At 38.1% G+C, this 24,026-nt stretch overlaps 1 protein-coding gene across 2 annotated transcripts in view; it reads right to left on the bottom strand.

The window, feature by feature from the left end:
* LOC104949319 (myotubularin-related protein 4) overlaps window positions 1-24,026 on the bottom strand; it is a 382,796-nt gene that overhangs the window by 185,952 nt on the left and 172,818 nt on the right. The window lies entirely within an intron of this gene.

Here is a 24,026-nt window from a genome sequence, read left to right on the forward strand (position 1 = left end):
TGTTGGATGTGCAGCTGGGATAAGTAATAAGGGAGCTAGGAGTGATTTTTCGGTGCAGTAATAGGTTAGCTATTTTCGCTCGGGGCTAATCCAGAGGCTCACTGTTAGCATTGTGGGGAGGATAACAGAGTATGTTTTTTATTTTTAATTTTTAATTTTTTCACAACAGTTGTATTTGGATGGGATGAATACCTATAGTGATAATTCAAAGTAATAAAATGATTTTTACAGTGAAAAAGGTCAAATGGAACCGATGGTTCCCAAATTACCCAGAGTTGAGTCCGCCTGGACTTTATTTTTCTAAACCTCTCTAAAAAGGGCAAATTTCACTTGTTTTGCATCAATCTTCATACAGGGTACTTATTATATGTTATAGTTTGGATTCCTAAAGCTTTTAGTCTACTAACCCATCATTCAAGGGTGGTTTTCACTATAAGTAATGTTTTTTTTAGGCGGACATTATAATTTACATGTTTTTACTATGTTCCATCTGAATTTACTTTAAAAATAAAAACATCTATATTGATTCTGACACTTCTACATCCAACTCACAGATGTAACCTTGCTTTGAGAGAAAAGATTATTAATTTACCCCTTTTAGAAGTGAAGATATAGTCTTTGCTGTGTTAGTGGCATTTTGGAGCCTGAAACCTGAAAAACAGGCTCGGGGCTTAAGAGGTTAATTAAGAAGAGTGCCTACTCACATGTGTTTGAGCTGTGGTCTCAAACGAACATGGCTCATATAAAATCAATGTTGCCACTTACAGCGATTCAGCACAAGCGGGTGACTCAGCTCTGGCTTACGTATGTTACGTCTACCAGCTCCATCTGTTGTTACATTTCTCGTATATTCATTCACCGTAATGAGATTGTTACACAACACTCAGGCCCTGATTCCATCGTAACACTTGGCCAGGGGAAAAGATCTGAGTGGTCCCAATAAAGAAAGGTAAAGAAATACAGCTAAAGTCAAGAAACATTGATATAAAAAATGTTCAATTAAACATTTTATGAATATACAAAGACATTTGAAAATGATACGTTTTTTAAATGAAAATAACTGCATTTAAAAAAGGAAGATAATACTGTGAAAAAGCTCATAGTATAAAGAATATTTTGCGTTGATAAAATCTTCCAGCTAGATGAATAAGTAGACTTTTCTGATAAGTTGATAGCCAAATAAGACAACAAGGGAAGTAAACATTTCAGAACTTGGGAGGTAAAGTAGAGCTGATTAAGAGGAACAGGTGGCTGAAAAATACAACAAAGCAATGACTAGTACAGCGGCTGCACCGTGGCCAGCACACTTAAAGCTGAAACGTGGAATCAGAGTCCTTTCAAGTCTTACCTCTGATCTTAGCCCTGATCTAACAAATACTCACAAGGCAACATTCTAAAGGAATGTATTCTTTCTCAGAAAAACTGCCCTTAAATAGATTAGCTACGAAAGTCATGTCAACAATGGTAAATGATTTTAGCCCCCCCAGTATTTCCTTTTCATCTCTTACATTATGCGACATATGCAAGAGATGAAAAGGAAATACTAGGGGGGCTAAAATCCTTTACCATTGTTGACATGACTTTCTAATTGTTGGAGCAGTTCATACACAAAGATAAGCAATGTTGTGAGGAAACAGTCAGATTTTTGATAGCTCAATCACCAAATAAATGTTCCTTTTAGTAAAGTATACATTAAGAATGGAATTACTTTGCAGTGTTATTAAATGTAATCTATATACTAGAGATTCACACAGTTGAATTCCAATGACATTTCATGAATTTAGTTTTGAAAGTTTTTCTTTGACTGAAATAAGTAGAGCCATCTGCTGGAAAGGCAATTTAGGTTTATTCAACATAACAAGGGAAACTTGGTAAAAAAAAGACACAGGTCTTTGGATTATTTGATTCATCACAGACACAAATCTGTTGTGCTGACATACTGACACTAAGCCAAGGGAAATATTGATTTGCAGACTAGAATGGCATTTGTTTAACTATAGAGTGCAACCTCAGGCATCATATACAATCTATCAGAATATAGTGTGTCAAAATCACACTGTTAGAGCATGACCAGCAATGCAGCAGTTCTGCCTGATCTACCCATTAATGCTTATCAGCCAGTCTTGTCATCCACCTCCGTTGGAAGGAAACTGGCTGCAGCTATACAAAAAACTGCTTTTCAAACCGGCTCACTGTATTTTAATTTAACTGGCCTGTAGGGTTTATTTTTATTAACTGTTCATTAATAGCCCTAATGTATCTCAGAGCTCTCTGTACCATGGAAGAGGTTATTCTGTGCCCTCGGTCTTGAAGGAAGTCTTCTTTCCATGCACCAAGAGTATATTACTGATTTAACGATTCCATTAATTAGTATCACGTAGGGCAGGGAACCAGAGTGCTCAAATAACACTAGTTTTGAAATAGAAATTAAAAAGGAACATTATTTTAAATATCCTTATTTGGAGAGGAGACTGAAAGTGAATTATTCAATTGTTTTTAACACATTTCCTATGTATTATACAGGAGCATGAATACTCTATATGAAATGGTGAAGTTGAGCAAACAAGTAACTATTGTTAGTTTGCAGAAATGTGCCATTTAAGAAAATCAGACCACAAATGCAATGGAAAAAGATAAAGTTATTCGGTTTGAATATATCTCAGGCAGGCTTAGCCCAGTGCCAAAACATTGATGTTACCAATAGGTCAAAAAATGCATGCAAAGCCCTCAACTAGAATATAATCACAGGTCTTGTGAGATGAAACATTTGAGAATAGCCTTCTCATAGAATGCAATCTTACACAGCTTGGTCGATGCTCATATTTAATGACAGTAATCTATCTTAGTGTTGGGTTATGAGGTCACGGTCTCCTGCTGCAAGTATCAGGTTGTGCGGCAATAAAATATTGAGCATTCAATCCACAGCACCCATTGATGGTACGATCCTTTGTCACACAGGGTAATTAAGGGACAGGCTGAACATACGTAACCCCTGATTAACAGGTCTGGGTAATAAATCTAAATGTTAATGTGCAGCTCTCGGTGCCGGACTATAGCGGAATCCCTGCTGTTACTTTGCAGTCATGTCATTATTTGCTGCAACAGATGTAGTCCAACAATAGCAATACCTGTGGAGTTTGCTAACATTTCATCCTTCAGACGTATTGGTAGCCTCGATTATAATCAGAATTTATCACAGCTTGTCTATTTTGTACTTGCAGGCACATTTTTCCATCACATAATCCGCAGTCTCAACATGTACTGTAATGTAAGAATGTTGTAAAGCACTGTATGAAGTCATGCATTTTATTTTTAAATACACAATTAACTACTTTTAGCTCCCAGGAATTACCTTTTGGACAAGTGGATATTCAAATAAATAAATAATTGACAACAGATGATGGAGGAATAGGAAAGAGTCTCACATTTCTTGTTAGATGGAATTGAACAAGGTTTTCTACCTACAATTCAGCCGCTTGAGCTGAACTTCATCTTCAGCCATTTGATGTAGACAACTGAATCCATTTGAGGCTATAAATAATTAAGCAGACCTTTCCGAGTTAAAAAGCGTCTCATTATTTATTCTAAATGCTTATTGGACTATGTCAGATATGTCCTGACACATCATTATTAACAGAAATGATTAAGATGATTATAACACATTTTCAAATTGGAAGGAAAGCTCAACATGTTTGTGAAAAATCCTAAATAAACATATGTTCAGTAAATGTCAGTATGCTGTCAAATCCAAAGGATCATGCTGTGTTTAATTTAGCTCAAAGAAAGACTGAATTGCTTTTTTATCTTGACCGTATTCAAAAACATTGGACAAGAAAATGTGTGGATATAATTATACCCATGATGCCCATTCTACATTCAACAGCACAGTAACGAGTGAGCCAAGAGCGCCTCCAGCTTATTTTGCTTTAGAATAATCTGAAGTTCATTAGGCATCGGCTAAGGGTAATTGCCAGTTCACCTTTAAGTGTTATTTTCTATTGCTGCAGCAATGGAGTCTCATCATTAGTTAGTAATTGGGTTTTCAAGAGAATTCAATTTACAGACACACGTACCTTGTACTAAACCAGGGGTTCCCAAAGTGGGGGTCGCGTCCCCCCGGGGGGTCGTGAGACCCCAACTGGGGGTCGCGAGATGATTACAAAATAAAAATGGAAANGGTTCTGGAAATTGACACCACTAAAAATCCACTACAAAAACTACTGTCACCTGTCTTTAGGAATAAAACTCGAATTGGAAGTAATATAAGTTTTCTGACTGTAGTTCGGTGACAATCTTTCTAACTTTACGATATAGAGTGGGGTAGACGACCTACAGAAACGTGAAGACTGTTTGAAGAGACTTGAACTTACGTCGGCGACTCAGACCGCCGCCTAGAGGGACGTCCAGTAGCTTCGGCAGCGGTTTTTCCAAAATACACTACTGGTGCAGGAGCTCAAGGTCCGACGGCAGACGTTGTTCTGTGTTTTCGTGTACAAATTTTTTTTACCAGGTAGTGTTAGTTTACAAGCAAAATTTTATTGTACAACTACTTTTGATTCACTTTTTGGGACATTTTAGGTGAAAGTTTATTGGTGAACTATAATATAAAAAAAGCGTAATAGTGAACAGGGTACTATGCTGTGGTTTAACACGTATATACGTCTGAAACTTTCAAACATTATAGGGTATAAACGTAAAATGTTAACCAATTTGCCAATGGGAAAACTGAATCTACCTGTAAAAAGGGCCCGGGGGGTCGTGAGACCCCAACTGGGGGTCGCGAGATGATTACAAAATAAAAATGGAAAATTTAAAAAAAAAAGATTATAAAAAAAAATTGATTAATTTTTTTTAAATTATTATTAATAATAATGTTTGCATAGACCTTTTTTTCTTTGACAATCCACTAGCGCAGTGTTTCACAAACGTTTTCTTTTTTTTCTGAAATTAATTCACTAGCACCCCCCCCATCGACAGGGGGTCACCAGTCTCTGGCACTTTTATTTTGGGGGTCGCGGGCTGAAAAGTTTGGGAACCCCTGTACTAAACAACCGACATACCGCAGTCATTGTTGTGCACTACTTATAGACTGGCTCTGAAATTCATGTTTTTTTTATTTGTCACTGTATATAAAAGTGTTACCGGTTCTTGTTAGTGTGCATATGCCTTGGTGTTGTTTTCTCCACCTTTGAGTTACTGTTCTGAGTTTCGACTAAATGCCAACAATTCTAATTGAAACATTAAATCTACCCTAATGTTCAAACAACACAGAGACAATGCTGTTTGTCAACAGAGAATGCTAAATGTATAATTAGCCACGATGGAGAGCGCTGTGTTGCACTAATCAGTCTCTGATCAGGTACTTGTGCCAGCCCCCATAGCACCCGCAGCGTTTAAATGGTCTTTCATTCTCATCGTTGTTTTAAAGGAAAATGACAACATGTTTTCATGGTTGTCCTTGTCAAACTCCCTAAAAGGGAAAACATATATTTAGAAGTTCACAACATAACCAAATAGAGTACAAGACTACCTCGAGAAAACATGTGGTTATTGTCTCCCTGTGACACTTCTGTTACCTCATTGCAAAACAATTTAAACTCCTGCTGACTTTACAAAAACCTGTCCGACAGACATTTGTAAAACTATATCATTTTCTTAGCAGAGTAAACAGAATCCAGCATGTACAGAAATGTTGAGCATGCACTGTTGTGTTTTTGAAATACCATGGACTGTGGAGGTTTAGGATGAGGAGGCTGGAAATCATAAAAAAAATCAGAAAGCAGACGTACTATAAAAAAAAAGATAGAATTCAGAGTTTGCCTGAATATCCTTAACCCTATAAACCTGCAGCAGGCAATCTGAATTATTTATGTATTTTACTACCCAAACGGTGTTAACCTTGTATTGATCTGTTCATTTCTCTGCAGGTCCAGCTTTTATAGCAGAGAACAGCTTTATTTTGACTGGCTCAGGCCAAGATTTGGCATTTAGTTCTGAACATTGAATAATACTGACCTTGAGGCACAGATCTTGCCACCTAAAACTTATTTTTAATTTAAGCTCATGATGAGTTTCATTTTGGACAAATGTTGCGTAGACAGTAAAGTGAATGCTGTGGATACTGATATTCCCCAGCCTTAACTCATTTGATGAATAGAAGATGATTAAAAAAGGCCAAAGCAGCCGCTTTTGACCACAAAGTATGGTTGATTGGCAATGCCAAAGTAGCAACATGCTGAGGGGGATTATTGGTATGAGACCACCAACACGTGGGTTTAGAGTTACATGAGGACAGGCACGTTCATGGATGTATTAACGGGTCTGAGGAAGAGCGCTGATAGGAGAGTGCAACTCACCAGGTGTCACTCAGGACTATATCCATGCCCGGAGAAATTGATGGCAGGGCAAGGAGGAAGACAGGGATGATGAAGCCTTTCACTGCCACAAATCCATATCAGTGCATCCAGGATAGCTGTGGCATCACACTGTGTGTAGACTGTGTGTATAGTGTGTATTAGGAGTTACTAGACTGAAACTTTGATTAAGAAAACTCTGCAAAACTTTAATTTTAGTCCAAATGGTAAATGCAGAAAATCCCAGAGAAAATATTTTTATAAAAAAAGGACTATATGGAACTAACTTGATTACATTTTACAAATTCATCATCAAAGATTACCACAATGAATCCATGACTCAGCTCTTGCTTGATCCCTGTAATATGATTATTTCGAATTGTATAGTTTTCCCATCTTTAGTCACCCCTTCAGTTTGACTGCCTCTGTTAAGCTCTGTAGACGCAGACAAACTGCAAGGCTTTATTTGTGTTTGAATAGTGACATATTACCATTTACATTATAGCAACATGATAAGCAGTCTTGATTCAAGGAAAGATTTCACTGGTACAGATGTAGAATAAAACGGAGAAAACACATCTCAATTCTAGCGCATGCCAGGAGCATCATCTTGGTGGAAAAGGGACGGTTGAAATTTGCATTTAGATTACTGTCGTAACAGAAAAACTATGGTGATGAATGTTGTTCTGAAAAAGAGACTAATGTGGTTGTGTTTTGAATAAAATTATAAAGTTAAACACTCCAGGAGAATCTGTATGAAAATGCGTAATGAAATTGTCATCTTCAACTTCAATACTGAAAAACAACAGCTAATAAAGTTATTCACTATGTAGAAAAACATGATTATATATGAATGTGAACTGAATGTACAGTTACAGTATGTAATGTCTTCAGTGAAAAAGCCTTTCCCTGCCATTGTTTGAAGATGTCATCTTTTGAAGTGTCCTCTAGCTGATGCAAAGGAGCAATACCAATGTCAGGTCATAATATCGGGCAACTTAAATAATTATTTCTCAAACGTATTCTCCATACAAGAAATAAACATAAGTATAACATATTAGAGATCTACTATATTTAAGTCAGGCATTTGCCACACATCAATCTAAGTGCTGATTTTCATATTCATGTGTAGCACATTGTTTCTCAATAGTGCGTACCAAAGGGCTTAATTTGTTTTCAGTTCTTCCCCATCATCAAATTGTAAGAAGTGACGGCTCTGCAGCATCGGCGCCACTTAATTAAGCTTCACCGAGCTTCTACACATAAGAGCCGTCTCAAATAATCAAATAAATAAGGCGTGCATATGGCGAGAATTCCCCCGTTGACTGTAGTCATTACCGTGGTGGGGAAAATGTGAACAAAAGGAGAGAAACACAACTGAACACAAGTTAGGGAAAATGTATTCAGCGATAACTTTTTATTAACTTTTTATGTTAAGAGAACTTTATATTGCAGCACAGCGGGACCGTTAGCTGGCTGTTTCTCCATACCTTATTATTATCAAATATCAAGTTAAAACTAGAGAATGCAATTCCTGAAGAAATTGCTAGTGGGAATGCTTTATGCTGAAAAGCTGATGCTGAATTGCTATCCTGAAATGTAATGTGTAAGAAGAAAGTGAAGAATTTAGATTGAAATGATACATGAACACTGGGGGCTTGAATGTGTGATGAGAAAAGAAAAGAAAGCAAAAAGGCTTGGAAAAGCAGCAGAATATTTGAACTGCAAACTATTGAACTAACTTGATAGTGAATGATCTGTCGCCATGGGAACGGCACTTGATGACACCCCATAATACGCTTAGATGTGTTGATGGCTGCATCGTTACCAAACCTGTGAAGTTTTGGGCCATTTCGAGCATTTGAACTGAAGTTGTGAGAAAACTGTGTTTCATAGTGAGCAATGTGTTGCCAAGGCAACGGCATTTGAAGAAATCTTAAAACTGTCAAATAGAGGTCTTCACGGCTGGACTGTTAGCACGAAGTTTGAGCCCTTTTTGACCATTTTCATAGGAGTTAAAGCAATATCGTGTTAGACGGCGGGGGATGCGTTGCCATGGCAACAGCTTTTGAGGAAAACTCCACGATATTGCTTTAACTCCTATGAAAATGGTCAAAAAGGGCTCAAACTTNTTAATGAGACACAGAGACCCAGACGTAATAGTACTGTATCATATTATTTTCGAATCAATAATTTTACAAAGTATGATTATTTTTTTAATAACCATTTTTCCTCCTGGTCTCTCGCGCCCCCCCTGTCATGCCTGTGCTGTCCCACACTTTGGGAACCACTTGTTTACATCATATGTTACCCTTTTCATTTAAACAACACTATATTGAAAACTCATCAAACTGTTCAGTTCTAATAATCATCAACACAAAATGCTGGATTAGTGTACTTTGTAATACGGGAAGGCTCCTGTTTTGAATAAATGATCACTTTGTATTTATGAGCAATGAGGTGTTTGTATGTGGTTATCCTTTGACTGACAAGAAAGGGAAAATATTACAACTCGGAGCATATTTTTCTAATTTGTACTTTATTCAATAGAAGTACCCAGGAGAGGCACCTGCAAATTATTCATAACTGCAACATTTAAAATGAGAAAGGAATGCAAATGCAATTATAAAAAAGAATAGGCCTCATTAGTTATAAGTGAAAGTTAACTGATACTAATTATATATTCCATTACTCTAACAATGGTAATCAATTATGAAAAATATTCATTTATCGGGAGGTGGTCAAGGTTTTTTTTCCAAACTGCAAAACAGCCAGTGGTCTCAATGGAAGAGTTACCGCTGTAAGTAAACCAAAGCAAAAAAGTATGTTTACAAAATAATTAAAACTAATGTCTATTCTTTTACCGATACGGTTCGTCACAATACGTTTAAATACAAAAAAAGTAGAGACTATGCATTTGGCATATCAATTATGCTTAACTTAAAACATAATGTCAACCCAAAAGCAAATTTGGTTAACATAAAACATTAGTAGAATGACTAAGAGCCGAACTGAAGAGACATATGATGATTCGGTTATTTTGAGACCGTCTTTACACTCCATTTTTCATGATATGCATAATTAGCAAGATGCACTGCTCAGGGTACCAGTTGACGTGGCAGCTATAAAAAGAAAAAGGTAGTGGTGTTGGAAGTGAAATAGGAATCTTGTTACCATCAGAACACGCACCATCTGTTTGAATAATTATGTTTGCATGAGTTTTTCAAGACTGTTAAACAATGAGGCCAGGATTTATTCCTTTTTTATGTACATGCTTTAGACATTACAAGATGCTAAGCCATAACCTATCATTTCCACCTTTTTTAGGAGTGTTGTCAAAACAAATATCAAGCTGAAAGACTATTACTCTTCTGCTAATTTTGAAAAATGCTATTAGCTTAAGCTACACAAATACTGGTGCAAATGAGAAGAATGTTGGCTGATGCATACTGTCTGTGGAATAGTAACATACTTAGGATAGTTATTGTGGTGTGCAGGGAATTTTTGGCTCTGAGAGAGGGGGTGTACCCTGTTCCTTTCAGGATTTGCAGCACATGGTCCCTCATTGGCTATGCAGTAAACATGCATATTGATTAATTTGAGTGATTTCAGGGGAGAATGTAACCAACCTCTGTAGAAAATGCTGTAATTGGATTTCTGCAGCCGGGATTATGTGGAGCTCCTCTCAGGAATGCATATGGTGGCCACGACTCTTTGCTGATAGCAAGCCAACATTGTTCCTGGAACAGCCCAGCAACCTTGCACCAGCAAGTACATTCACAGATCAGTGAACATTCTGAAAGGGTCAGAGTGTTCTTGTTGTTCTCGTTTTTGCATTCAGTTAAATATCTTTCCTGACTTTGTCATGTAAAGTCCAACTTCAATTAAATAGCTTTTTGTATTTCTTGAACATGTATACAGTATGTCTGCTTTGTGTATCTGTCCTGTTTTGGACAGTGAGGATTCCACATTTATATATTTCTGTATTTTTGCTACACACAACCACCATCCAGATGACCTTTCGTGCTGAAGTCTGATTCCGAGTGTAACTCACCACCATAAGTATGCATCTTGTCCTGCACCTTGTTAAAGGAGCGATAGTTTCCTAGTCCTTTCTTTGGACATTTATTATACTTGACTATCTGTATCCATTGGACCCACTGCTGTCTTGAATCTATTTTTAGGCTGCTCTTCATTATTAGGTCTGAAAATACCCTTCAATCAAACCACCATTCAACCACTGTCCTACCAACCCAGTAGTGTGGTGACAGTAAGTTGTCATTATTATGGAATAGGTGTCTCCAAGTTAGTTCATTTTCAGGCTTGTGCCATGCCGTACCACATCATCACGGCACGTTGCATGGTAAGGTTTTCCAAGCTATTCCACTGGTGAGTTGCTGATAGGAAGAGAACGCTGTGTCAAATGCTGCCAGCTTATTATAGCTGATCGATATTGGCTTGCGAGCCATTTCTTTGCTGCTGACAGGTTGAAGCTTGCTATCTGGGTTGTGTCATGCCTCTGTCAGGTAATAGGGATGGTGGGAAAATGCACACACATACACAGAAAACTATACAGCTAGATATGCAACCACTGACAAGGTAGAAATGTGTGGTTGTGAAAGGGAGAGGCAGCCATATATGGGATAGATTGCCAGATATAGCATAGGTTGTTTGATGACAAATATAAACCGTTTTTACCTCTGCATCTGTATTCAGTGCTATGCCCATATGACCTGCAATTTTGAAGATGCATTCACAACGTAACTATGTTGTTACCTGTACACAATCTGACACATTGAGATGCATGACAACTAGCATATTTATCATACATCACAAATATGTGTTTCCATGTGAGGTTGCATACCTAATAACATGGTGTAAGAATGATTTTTGACATATCAAATGAATGTACCGTACATGATTGTTATTGATCTTAGAAACTAGGGTTAAGGCTTGATTCCCTTTCCTCATATCACACCTGATTAGACAATATAGTGATATTGATACAACATGCAGAATGCAATTTTCTTCCCAGATCCCCCACAATATTGCCCATCAATGTCAAGGAACAAATGGAAAATGTTGACCAGGGTAGTAAGTGATACTGATTGTCGCATTCGCACAGTTTGGAAATATTATCCAGGCAATTCGTCCATTACCCATAAGGACAAAATATATGAAATATATTACTTTGGCAGGACAGATGAATGGGCGTCATTAGGTTTTATTTCAGATGTTCTTTCCTGAATTTCCTGCAACATTCATCATCAACATACATTACAATTGTAAAGGCCCTCAACCTCTTAATATTTTCTAACGAGTGGCTGAATCACTGGCATACCTCATGCAAACCCTCTAGGAGAGCAATCCTTTCAAATAACTTGGAATTTGACAGTGAATTACTTGGGCAATACTTTTTCTAGATGAATTTAGAGATAAGATCTGGTATCAGTATTTTAAAGAAGAGCCTTTATTCACATTTTACAAAATCCACACCTATACTTCAGTTTATTTATCAGCATTCAGACATATTTATATAATTTCTATTAATTCAATATTAACAATATAGTCAAGTGCCATGCTTGCTGATACATGCACTTGTGTGCCATATTACGCATCTCACTGATTGCAGTATTGATGTTTCAGTTACTACATTAGACATGCTTTATGGATGATATGATTATTGGTTTCCATTTTGCTTGACCCTGCATGCAGTCACCTGTTAAATCTAGGTCACTGAATGGACTGCAAAGTTATTACGTTATAAAACCTGTGATCTTGCAGTCAAAGTTAATTACCTGCCGGCTTTGCAGTCAGCCCCTCCTCAAGTATTTTTGAAAACATTGGCTATCATTTTCCTAGACAAGTTTGCTGTTTTTTTTATAGTCCTCTTCACGTTTTCATGCATTTAACAGCTAAATTGAAAAGCATTTAAACCTAACCATATTCAACAAAGTGTGTCGCGCTATCACTAGTACGCTGGTGGATTTCATATGGCCAGCCAGGTGATTGAATCTCTCTTTGTTGGGCCTGGTGCAGAGGTCTTGTTGAAGCATTTTTTATGTCCTTCTTATAGGTCCTCATTGAAAGATTAAATTGCAGGCTCCACATCAGTAATAAATCTCAGCCAGGTGTGAGGTGGGGCAGAGAGGGAGAGCCATCAATAAAAAGAGGGATAGTCATTCCCTGTCGGGCAGGAAGTGAGGGAATAAACAAGCTGTAGTGGAAACGGGCCTGCCCTTTCTAGCAAAAGTGGTTTATTGACGTGTATTTAAATGAGCGACCTTTTGTTCGCGAGTGTGTGGAACGGGGCATCGGAGCATGCCACTGCATGCCATTGCATGCTCTGGAATGTAAAATTACTTTTATAGGTCCTAAGTGTGACTATCTAAATTGATTGGATTTGTCTTTAACCTTCATTGCATGAACTGTTATAGATACTGTATGGTTTTTGATTTTTGAACTTAAACTGATTCCCTGACTGCCTTTTCTTGCCATATAATTTGTTGAGTCCCCTTTAAGGGTTTTGAACACTGTCTTGCTATAATGTCCCCATTACTTGTATATAAGAAAGCAGGGTTGTGTGGTGTTGATATCTGTGGGAGGTATGCTGGAATCCATTTGATTTGCAAAGATTTATATTCAGATGGACTTTGAATCTGGAGACCAGGTTGTCAATACGAGTGTCCAGTCCCTCATTAAGGAGATGGCAAAGTAGCGGTTATACTGTATTTGTCATGTTACAAAATGAGAAGAACCGCTCATTTTTTTAAGTGGTTACTAAAAGGCCACTTTACTGTAATTCCTGGATAAATATGTCGGCAACAGCAATGCATGGCCATTATGTTCAATCTGAGAGCCCAATGATGTAAGAAAGAAATTGCAACAAATAGCTCCTGAACACAGCGGGGAGTTTAATAGAGAGTGAGAGGAAGCAGCTTGGCTTGATCTACAGCCACACCACTAATGGCTGACTTTTCCTGCAGATAATCACTGCTCAGCATAGGTAAGGCCTTAGCATTATCTAATTGTGAGCGCTCAGGGTTGTTACATTTACCCCCGTAAGCCTTCTGGGCTTTAATTGCTAATCTGCAATAATGTGGTTGTTTTCTAGAGGAGATTGTCAGACACTCACAACATGGAGGCTTGTATTAAATGCGCAATCTTAGTGCTCAGTGATTTCTAATCGATATGTTTCAGAGGTCATTTTTTATATCAAGTGACAGAATAATAACGTTGTTTTTTTTAAACTAGAGAGGACAGTCATACACTTATAATGGTTGATTATTTATTTATTGTTGCTGTCCTTTCGAGTTACACAGCTTGGTGTTTCTCTCAGGAGAGCAGCCTCGCAATAAGCTTGAACAGGATAAATATGTTATTATTCTTTTTCAAAATCCTTTGCACCCTGTCTTTTAATAGACCATTGAGACATTGTGACTCTTTGTTAAAAATGAAATATACCTTGCTTAACAATTGCATTTCAGGTTGCCCTCTAGCAAGGACCCAGAGCAGAAGCTTCCTCTTAAATGTAGACAGTAGGGGCTATTAGCAGTTGTAAACTTATTCCTGAATCCTGTCTTATTTGCACCTTAGAGAGCAAAGAGGATGACTAAGAATATTTTGTAAGTTGCAGCTCCTAAATGTTACTGTAGGTTTCTAACTTTCCCTTTGTGTTCAGTTTCCTCAACTTGCCTGAACAAGAAGACGCTATATCAACTCTGTCCGTCATAAATGTATTAAGATTTAGTGATAGCGTGTGTAAAATCAATAGGAATATATTACTGCTCCTGGTTATTCTTCACAGTTTTTGTTCTCAAATTACGTGGCATGCATTAAATGGTTTAAAATCCAGGGTCTAAATGTATTCTCTATTGTACTCGCACTATAATGCCTAAGCAAGTGAAAATGCACACATTGCACATTTTCCTATTGCTGTCAAGGAAGAAGAGAAAGGTTGCTTTGCTCGCACTCATTAATCTGAAATAGACCACAGCATGGGAAGATGTGCATTTTAGTCTGTCTTTCTCTGCACAGTGCAAACCAGAAATAAGGAAATTGTGTAGGTGCTTTGAAAAGTATGTCGTACCTGTATAATATACCTACATATCAGTTGTGGTTAAAACAAATCCTGATGGCCTGACATTTATAAACCGGCAACCGGCAAGTTCATTTTTCAGGAAAAAATAATTAGAAAAATGGGGAATTATTCTCTCATATTAACCTTTTTAAACTGGAATGCTTGAGTTCAATCAACCATAAGAGAGCCTGAGTGTGAGTTGTAGCTTATTTTGGTGCCTTAACAAGAACCAGGGACTTAACTTGGGTCTTGAGACCAACAAATAACTGTATTACTGTACATACACACCTAAGTTACTGCTAACTTCATGTCATGGCAATTGTTAAGACAACTCTCTATTTAATGCACGATTGTATAATGGTGAAATGGTTTGCTATCAAGAAGCATTAGCTAATGATGTTTGTGGTATGGTGATGGATCTAATGAATGTGATATGTACATCCTGTGGTTGGTCTAGGTTCACTGCAGTCTAAGACTCAAACACGGAAAAGACAACAATCTGACATTCACAAGGACAACTTCATGTTATTGTGTCGTTTCCCAACATCTGCCGTCGCTACAAGCAACCACTGGCGCATTTCGGCAATATTCATCTGCTGATAGGCAAACTGGTTGATTCGTAACAATGGTACTCCAAGGCTCCACTCAGTTCTCAGTGGTTGACCCCTCCCCCTTTCTCCTCTATATTTTGCATTGCATTATCTGTGCTGTCATAGCTGACAACATAACTGCAACCATTTATGCTCACATTCACACCTATAGGCCTACAGGCAATTTATAGTCAAAAACAAGCTGCATTTCTTTGCAGTGTGGGATATGCTTTAAAACCAACTTTGTTCAAGGAAAAGTTTACTAATGCCCCCTTATGGTAATAAAATGACCGTTATTTGAATGGACAATTACAAATAATTTATAATGCCCCTCAAAGTTCCTTAATGTTAATACACCTTGCAAGAGTTTAAGAGTAGGGCACAACAGCCCCCATGTGCTGTGCCCTGTGCTAATTAACTGATACATAAATAATAAAAGGGTTGTTTTTTGCAAATGAACCATAACTGCTGAGGAAATCCCCTCGACAATAACAAAATCAATTCCAATATGCCCTTTTATGTTTTTAGTATAAGGTTTTAAATTGTATGTTCCTCCTCTCAGTCACTGAGAAGAGTAAAAGCTGATTAGCCTTTTATAGTTATATATATTTTTTTGTTCAGAAAGACTCTCGCCACTGAAAGCGGCAGTCACTCGAGCCACTAGGCCTATAGGTCTTTTACTCTGAGGGTCACTGAATGGAAATCATGTTCACACACCCTAGAGTGAATACATTACCACAATTATGCATTGATGTGTTATAGGACAAGCATTCATTGCATGAAGACTCATGGTCCATTAGAGTTCATTTATGTGCCTTGAAAATAAAACTGTTGCCCTGACAGGCTCTGTGATAGTACTTGATAACTCTCTGGACGACATGCCACTGACACCCTGGCATTCTCTGTCTATCTTCCATACTGCTATAGCTACACGCTTCATGCAGTAAAAGCCTTTCCCTTAAGATTGTCCCAACAAAGGTCCCAGGATCTCCTCTCCAAATGCTTTTCATATGGCAGAGAATCAGTCAATTATTTTTGAAGCAGTGCAGCAGTTCAGGATTAAGTGATTTAAGAGTGCACCGGACAGCAGCCTCACCCCCGCCACCCCCCTTGCTTTTAGCCTCAGAGACTTCCACGGTGTGGCTCGTCAGGGCTGATTGCAGCGGCACTGGGGCAGATAAGTCAATCTTACTATTATCCTATGTAAGCTAGGAGTAACAAATTACAACTCTAGCCTTAAACCCCAGCAGAGTTGACTTCTTAAGCCACAGCAGAGAATAAAAGAAATCACTACTCTAAAGCAGCGATGGCCCAGGTTTGAAGCGGGACAGAAATAAGTGTGTCTGATGGCATGCGTATAAATCTCAGTCTGGATTCAGTTCAGGCTATCGGGCCTCTCTGATGTCTCTCCCCAAGCTCATAACTATGATGTCCTGACAGCTTTACAGGGACTGTAATTCAAATGTATTTCTACCAAGCCATCGATTCTCTCACCACTTTAAAGTCATGTGTGTCTAGCTAGTCTAACATAGAAATGCACAGCTCCATTAGCATGTATAGATTTTCTTCCCAGTTATAACTTGGAACACTTAACCAACAGGGGCAGTTTTACTACAAGAGCATTATTAGATTCAAATGAAGAGGCTTATGTCCAGGGGCACAATGAACAAAGGTTGTGGTCGTTACCTTCCAAGCTGGTGAAGTGTAGATATTCCTTATTTATTTTTGAAAAGACAGTCTTAAAACATTGTCATATGAATCAATAATAAAATATTGTGGAATTTTATGTAGGTAATATTGCCCACCAGAGTAGTTGTGAACTTGTTCAAAACATATTTTATGGTTTTATCTGTCATGTGCAGAATAGCTACCGTGTTCTTTTGGCAGTGAAATGTTAATAGCCAGGCTCCTTCAGCAATACAATGTACAATAAACTTAAAATGAAAGACAACATAGTGCAGTAAAACAGTGCAATAGACTAAATGTTATTAAAAGTTATTTGGGGGATAAGAACAATATTTAAACATAGAATAAGTCAAAGGGAATGTAAAATACTGTAGTAGCATAAATACTGTGATAGTATATCAATATGTGTGTAGGAGCGCAATGTACAAATAACAGTGTAAATAGTCTTTAGTCTGAACATATGGTAGATGAATGATACTGCATATTACTGTGCTTTTCTGTTCCTTTTCTCCTACTTTATCCGCCTCATTTTCTGTTGCTCCCTCCATTTACCGAAAAATTCAATTTCTCCCAAGCTCCTTACTGTGTGATTTATGACTTCTCCCGCCCCATAAAAAGATGAAATAAAAATATTTTTACCTTGCCCACGTACTGCGGGTCTGACCCCATGTACTCCTCCAGTACAAAGAACTGGTTCCACACCCAGCCCCTTTTGACCCGTTGATATCCAACCGCTCCATTCCTCATTGGGCCCACCAAGCTCTTGGCGTGCTCCCTCCCCGTCCTGCTCCGTCCCAGTGGCGGCGAAGGGGGACGTAAAGAAGAGACTGAGCCTTCGTCGACAAGAATCCAAAGGAACAGCAGCAGGCAGTTCCTTGTTAGCATTGGCGATCTGTGAGCCTCAGGTCCCCAAGTCAAAGTCCAGTGATGAGAGTTGAGCCACGCTGAAACAACTTGTGAGGGTGGTGATGGGGAATGGGTGAGGTGGGGGTCCAGTGCCCAAAAAGAAGATTTCCGTTGGTCTGTCAGGAACCCACTCAGAGAGTTATGGAGCTCATCACCTGAAGGAAAGAAAAGAAAAGAAATGCTTGGATTAAAAGTTTTCTTTTAGATGAATTCCTATTACTGTTATATTAATGATGTCTAGGACTGTGTAATGGCACACATGGTCACTCTACAATAGTGAAAGTGTGTTGAAAGCTTTTCGCTTATGAATACTGATGGCATTGCATTTTCTAGCTCATATTCCTTGCCCTCCACTGCTTTAATTTGTAACTGTTCATTGACAAATGATGATAGCGACATTCTCAAACACAAAAAGAAGAGTTATAATGATTTGCATGGTGGTGATAGATTACCACTAGACAGTTATCTTTGATAAATACTCTTTACCAGATGTCTTCTTTGACATTCAAAGCTTCAATTGAACATTTCTTTTAAATGAAGTTTTGAATATTTGTTGTCATTATTAATGACACCATCACAGCAAAAAGAGAAACGATCATTCAACAAAATCCTCAATCTAAAAATAAAGTTTTTGTTGGTCATCAACCTTCTATAATGAATATAATTTTTAAACAATGTATTTTTTGACATTCAAAGCTTCTATTGTGTTTTTTTCAAATTAAGTTTTGAATATCTGTAATGCTTATTTATGACAGTTTCATAACAACAAATACAGAATCCTCTTTTTAGACTTTTAGTTAACGTTATCAGTTTCAATTACTAGGTGTGTGTGTGTGTGTGTGTGTGTGTGTGTGTGTGTGTGTGTGTGTGTGTGTGTGTGTGTGTGTGTGTGTGGGTGGAACTTGCTGTCAATTTAAACACAGTGCCCCACACCTGTCAGCAACTGCGATTCCTTGATTGCTTATAAAGGTTAAGCGGTTGCTAAGAAGCTCTCATGTTTTGTTTCAAAAACGTGTCTTACTATTTTAATTAAACCTTTCAGAAAGTTGTATACTTTCGAGATTAACACTTTTAAAAATAACTTGACACAGATGTGCAGTTGTTACGCCAGTTGCATCTGAAGATGTTGCATGATGCTTTGGCACTTCATATATCAAACTGACATGTGTACTGTATGAGATGTCAGTGCAAAAAGCCTTCTCACCATGATTTCTTTGAGATGCTCTGCTTTCTCTCAGACATCACTCTGAGAGGCAGATTTGACAACCAATGGCCACAGGAGATTTTTTTGCTTGCTGCAGCATGTCACTTGACTGACATGCATTCAATAAGAGGCAACTCCTACAGAAGATTACCAATATATAATCTAGATGACAGACGAGCGGTTGAATATTTAATTTGTTTTCTTCCATTATGTTTTGTTTATGTCTTCAAGTGGCTCGGTGGAAGTACCAATGAGCTAAAAGATGGATGTCGTGTCATGAGCCATTGTCTTTGCGTGCTTGAGTAAAGCACAAATTCAGACCATTTGTTTGTTACCCTCATTATTATAGTTTGTTTTACAATTTTGTTCTATAAGCAAAAGCAATAACTGTAACTATTCTACACATTGAGGACTTTGAGTGATGTGTTTGTAGCTAGAGTATGGTAATAAACTACGGTTTAAATTCAGAGTTATTTACCAATATTTATTAATGTCAGGTGAGTTTTGTTTGACAGGCAACACATTTTTCGTCCTTAAGATGACTAAATTGTGATGTCCTAATTACAAATCATTTATTTCAAAGCCTAATGCATAGAAGACAAAGACGTATTACAAAACCAACCTAATTTGTTAAGCCTCATTCGTTATTGCACAACAGCTTTTGAACAGCTTTTGCTGTTTACACCTTGTTTGCAAGCCTGACTAGTACAATATCAACACTAAAGTATGCACGTCTGGCCTCGTTATGACACACACTTAATTGCGCTGAAAACAAGAGAAGGGAAACACAAATGGTTTGGATGAACAATGGACCTAATGGTTTCCACACCTGGTTTATTGTTCCTTTCTCCCTCCTAATGCACTTATAAGCTATACAGTAATGGAAGACAGCATGCCTCTAATTTCATAACCGGGGCCCTCATTGACATCATTGTCTTTGATTAATTATACAGACTTGGAACATCGGCTTCAACGGGAGATTACTTCAACAAGGTTATGCCGTGCTCCCAGATCCATTTATTCTCTGTCACCACAGTATCTTAAAAGTCAAAACTGATCTGCAAAGTTCTCCGTGCAAAATTGTCTGTAGCTATCTTGACATGGGTCCGACCTGCCTCTCCCGCAGGTCACTCCTCATTTAGCATTGACATAATGTAAAATGACTGTTTCCATAATTCCTGCAAAAATCATGCCTCTGCCACTGTTCGGCTCCGGGAGGGCTTGATGCATATTTTATGAGATAAGTTCATTAGCATGTGTCGGGCTACGGTTGTGAGCCTTGACCCACGCGTCGTCTTCAGATAACACGACACAGTGGGCTGACAGCATTCTCACACATCACCTTCGATAATCAAAGAGCATATGGCTCGCCGATCTGCTGCTGCAGATTACCTCCCACCAGAGACTCCCACAGAAAGTTATGAGTCGTCAAAGCTGCCATAAACATGAAAAACAAATAAGTAAGCATTGACTTCGGAAATGAAGGGGAGAAATGAGTCATCTGGATAAAGCAGTTGTTTTGCATATCTTTTCATTTCTTTCTTTAACAACTACAGAGTTTTGCATTGTGGAACGACATGTCAGTCAGAGAAGTCATATTTGCTTTAACATTTAAACAGTTGTTGTTCAGGTTAGAAGAGCAGAAGCATATAGATAAGAAAGGGAAGGTGTTTTGCTTGTATTTTTTTCTTTTTCACACTATGCTTATATGTAAACAATCGTCTAATGATGATGTACTCATGTTCCCTCCCCTTTAGGGGCCGCGGTAGTGCAACCAGGATTGTCATGTTTGGAAATGAGATAATGGACTTTAAGATGGGATGTGTCGTTGTGAACATGTGTTGCCACTCATAGGGCTGCTCCTTGGTAAATAACCTGGGTTGAACTATTTGACAATGGTTTTGAGTAAAAAGAATGCATGCAGAAGTATCCACATTTGTATTTTATTCCTCTCAAATATACGCCCATCAACATTAAACTCTGTGCATTCATCCGTCCCACAATTTAACAAAGTAATAACGCTAAATCATCGAATGCAGCATAGCATTTGCAATGAATCAATATTGATGAATGCATTTGTATTTTTAATTGTTTTTGCTGGCATTACAACCTACAGCTATTCTTTGAACATAATTAGTAGCAGACATTTTATTTTCTTCATTATGAAATATATGTTACTATCAACACAATGTAATGATTCCAGTAGAAGAAAACTCAAATGTAGAATTATTATGTTACATTTCTGAGTACAGGCCAGTATCACATGTCCAGTAACGTGTTTAAGCAGAGCACATTGTCCTAAAGATGTCTGTAGCAGCAGTGAAGGCTCCAATCACATAAATAGCTGTGTTGAGTTCAGTGCTGTCACCAAAGTGATCAAGACAATGGCCTCACTTGAATTACAGCCTTGACTGATGAGGTATGTGTGCTAAGGCTGAGGAGATGAAGGAAAACAGCGTGGGCCAGACAGGGAAATCACTCTGAAGACATTGTTTTTGCACAGCTAAGGCCAACGACTGTAATATCATTGAAACCCATCAGGGAAAGTGTAGGAGGAGAGGAGTGTAGGTGGAAGCAAGGTAATGAAAATGGGAGCAACAACACAGCTGGCCAGTCAGGCTGAATAATCAAAGAACACCTCATGCGTAGGTTATCGCACAACCAAATTAATGAATTGCAAATAAAATGGCTCCATTAGTTACAGATAACTTTGAGTCATTAAAGTTGCAACTTTGGCTTTAACCATTTTATAGACAAAGGTGTTTGTATATGAGTGGCTGTTAGCACCACAGTGGATTTCTGCAGAAAGATGATATAGCAGATTTTTTAAATGTTCTTTATTATTTGTTTTTAAGGGCTGCTTGCATGCAACGCACCACGAAGCATACTGGTTGGTTCCTTGAACAATAGACTCATTAATAGGATTTAATGCGTCGTCTTCCCCACTTTTTCTTGCATCCCACGCACATTATGTTTGGGGAGAGCCAAATGATGCCTTCCACTCACATATCTGAGTAGTGTAATTTGCTGCTTGGTATGACATGAGCTCATACTCATACACTGAAATATTCCAGGTTTTTAGTAAGCCTATTGCAGTCTTTTTCTTATTCTGTCCAACCCTTCTGTTTGTATCTTAGTTCACACACTACAGAGGCTTTGAGCACCAACAAATCACTTTAAATGAGCCACCTTGCTGAAAAACAGATGCAGCCATAAATAACTGTTGAGATTTTAAAGAGATGATTCCACCATTGACTGCCAGGACAACATTTTCTAAACCATAGATTTTTCCTGTTGAAGAACACCTCTATGTTTCATTGAGTTCATTAGAACACTACAACAGTAAGCCAAAACACATTGTTTTAATAGTGACAAATGGCAACTACCCCTGTTGCCAAGGCTATTTATGTGATAAATGTTCCTTGAAGCTTACTTTGCTATAGTGCTATGTCGGCAGAACCAGGACTGGATAAAGCCTTTGCTCAGGGTTTTGGTCATGTTGGGGAAGTTTAGTTTTACACACTTTATATAAGACATCTCTACATTATAACATGTGGGTTTCTTGCCATTTCCCATTAACGAGTGACTCTGATTCCTGGCACCTGAATTGGCAAACACTAACCTGATTCACTAATACATAGTTTCAGGAATGTGCACAGTGTTTAAAATGGTAATATTGTGACAAGGAAATGTCAAAAAGCCTGGCAAGTGTCACAATGAAAGAAAAATACAAACAAGGTTAGGTTTGTCACAGCAACACAAACAACACATGTCAACTTGTCTCTTTGTATATTTTCAATATGGAATGACTGTCACTCCATTTCTTCTCTTTATTCACTTTGACACCTTTCCGCTGGTGAGAGTGGTGTCAACATAAACCCTTACCAACTAAGTGCTTATTCTGTATCAGCAGAAATCAATGGGGGAGAGGGCTTATTAACTGTCATTTCATTTAAAATGAATAATGTTTATGTCCGGGTGGCAAGCTGTCTTTGACATAATTTCTGACTCAATTATACATTATTTGATCAGGTCTATAGCCTTGGTCACCATATTGAAAAACTCTCAAGGACACTGCTACTCACTCTTTTTTTTTTAAACTTGTTAACTACCAGTTCACACAGGCCTGAATATTTGTTGTAAATCATAACAAATATGAAAGTATTTCTGTTATAAATCTACAGATGGTAAAACATCCTTTCCCATGCCAACAATATCCTTATGATCCAGTGTTTAGCTATCTTTTCCCATGTCTTGGACATCTTAAGTTTTGACAGCTACAAATATCCCGAGTCAGAGATATGCCTGATCTGATTGTGGGGCAGTGAAAGACAGAGATTAGACGAGGCAGCCCTGTTGCCTTCAGGCAGCTCTGGAGCACCATTGGTGCAAAGGCAGCGGCTGTCATCCAGTCAGACAGTTCTCCAGCATGTAGTGCTACAACTTATTCTGACCCTGCAACTTCTGCTGCTTAAAAACTGTTTATCAAGACTCTTCTCTCAATGAGAGCCGGTCAGTTCATTCCCAGGTCATTTTGTGCTTTTAGGCCTCGTCCTTGCACTCTTCTTTTTTCATTTATAAAAGACTCGGTATATGTATATTCAATATCCGGCCCTCCTTGTTTAGAACATATGTTAGTGCTGTGCGATAAAACGATTTTGAAATGATTGCAACTTTCGTTTTACCTTTTTACAATATCTACCCTCATACTGGGATTCATGAAAAATAGAATAGATATAAACTGACAACAAATGGCTTGATCAGTTCAATTGTGTCCACCCTTCATATCATTGAGTACATGCACTCCCTGAGATGCTCTATCACCTTGAAAATAATAAAGCGATGATGAAAAATAAATTAGTCCCATGTCCTACTGAATGAAGGTTGCCTCTCTGTTTGAAAAATGAACTTTTCCCCCCTGAAGAAATGGCAGGCTTAGCTGTAGAGACAAAACTGGCCTGAGGCACTGACTCAGCTCTCCCCAGTGGGAACACGTCTGGATCCCCTGCCAAGAAAATGTATGATGCAACCGATATCACTCCAATGAAAGGTTACCATTAAAAACGCAATATACATAAAACTTCAGATCAGCACTCAGGATTTAAATGTATTGATTTTGTCTTTATAACTGCTCTGTGCTGTGGATAATATTGTACACTCGCACGCATACACAAAAAGAACGAAAAATACAAGCGGTAGGTTGAACG

This window comes from Notothenia coriiceps, unplaced genomic scaffold, assembly GCF_000735185.1.
Source record: "Notothenia coriiceps isolate Sejong01 unplaced genomic scaffold, NC01 NC01_scaffold00015929, whole genome shotgun sequence".
Taxonomy (NCBI): domain Eukaryota; kingdom Metazoa; phylum Chordata; class Actinopteri; order Perciformes; family Nototheniidae; genus Notothenia; species Notothenia coriiceps.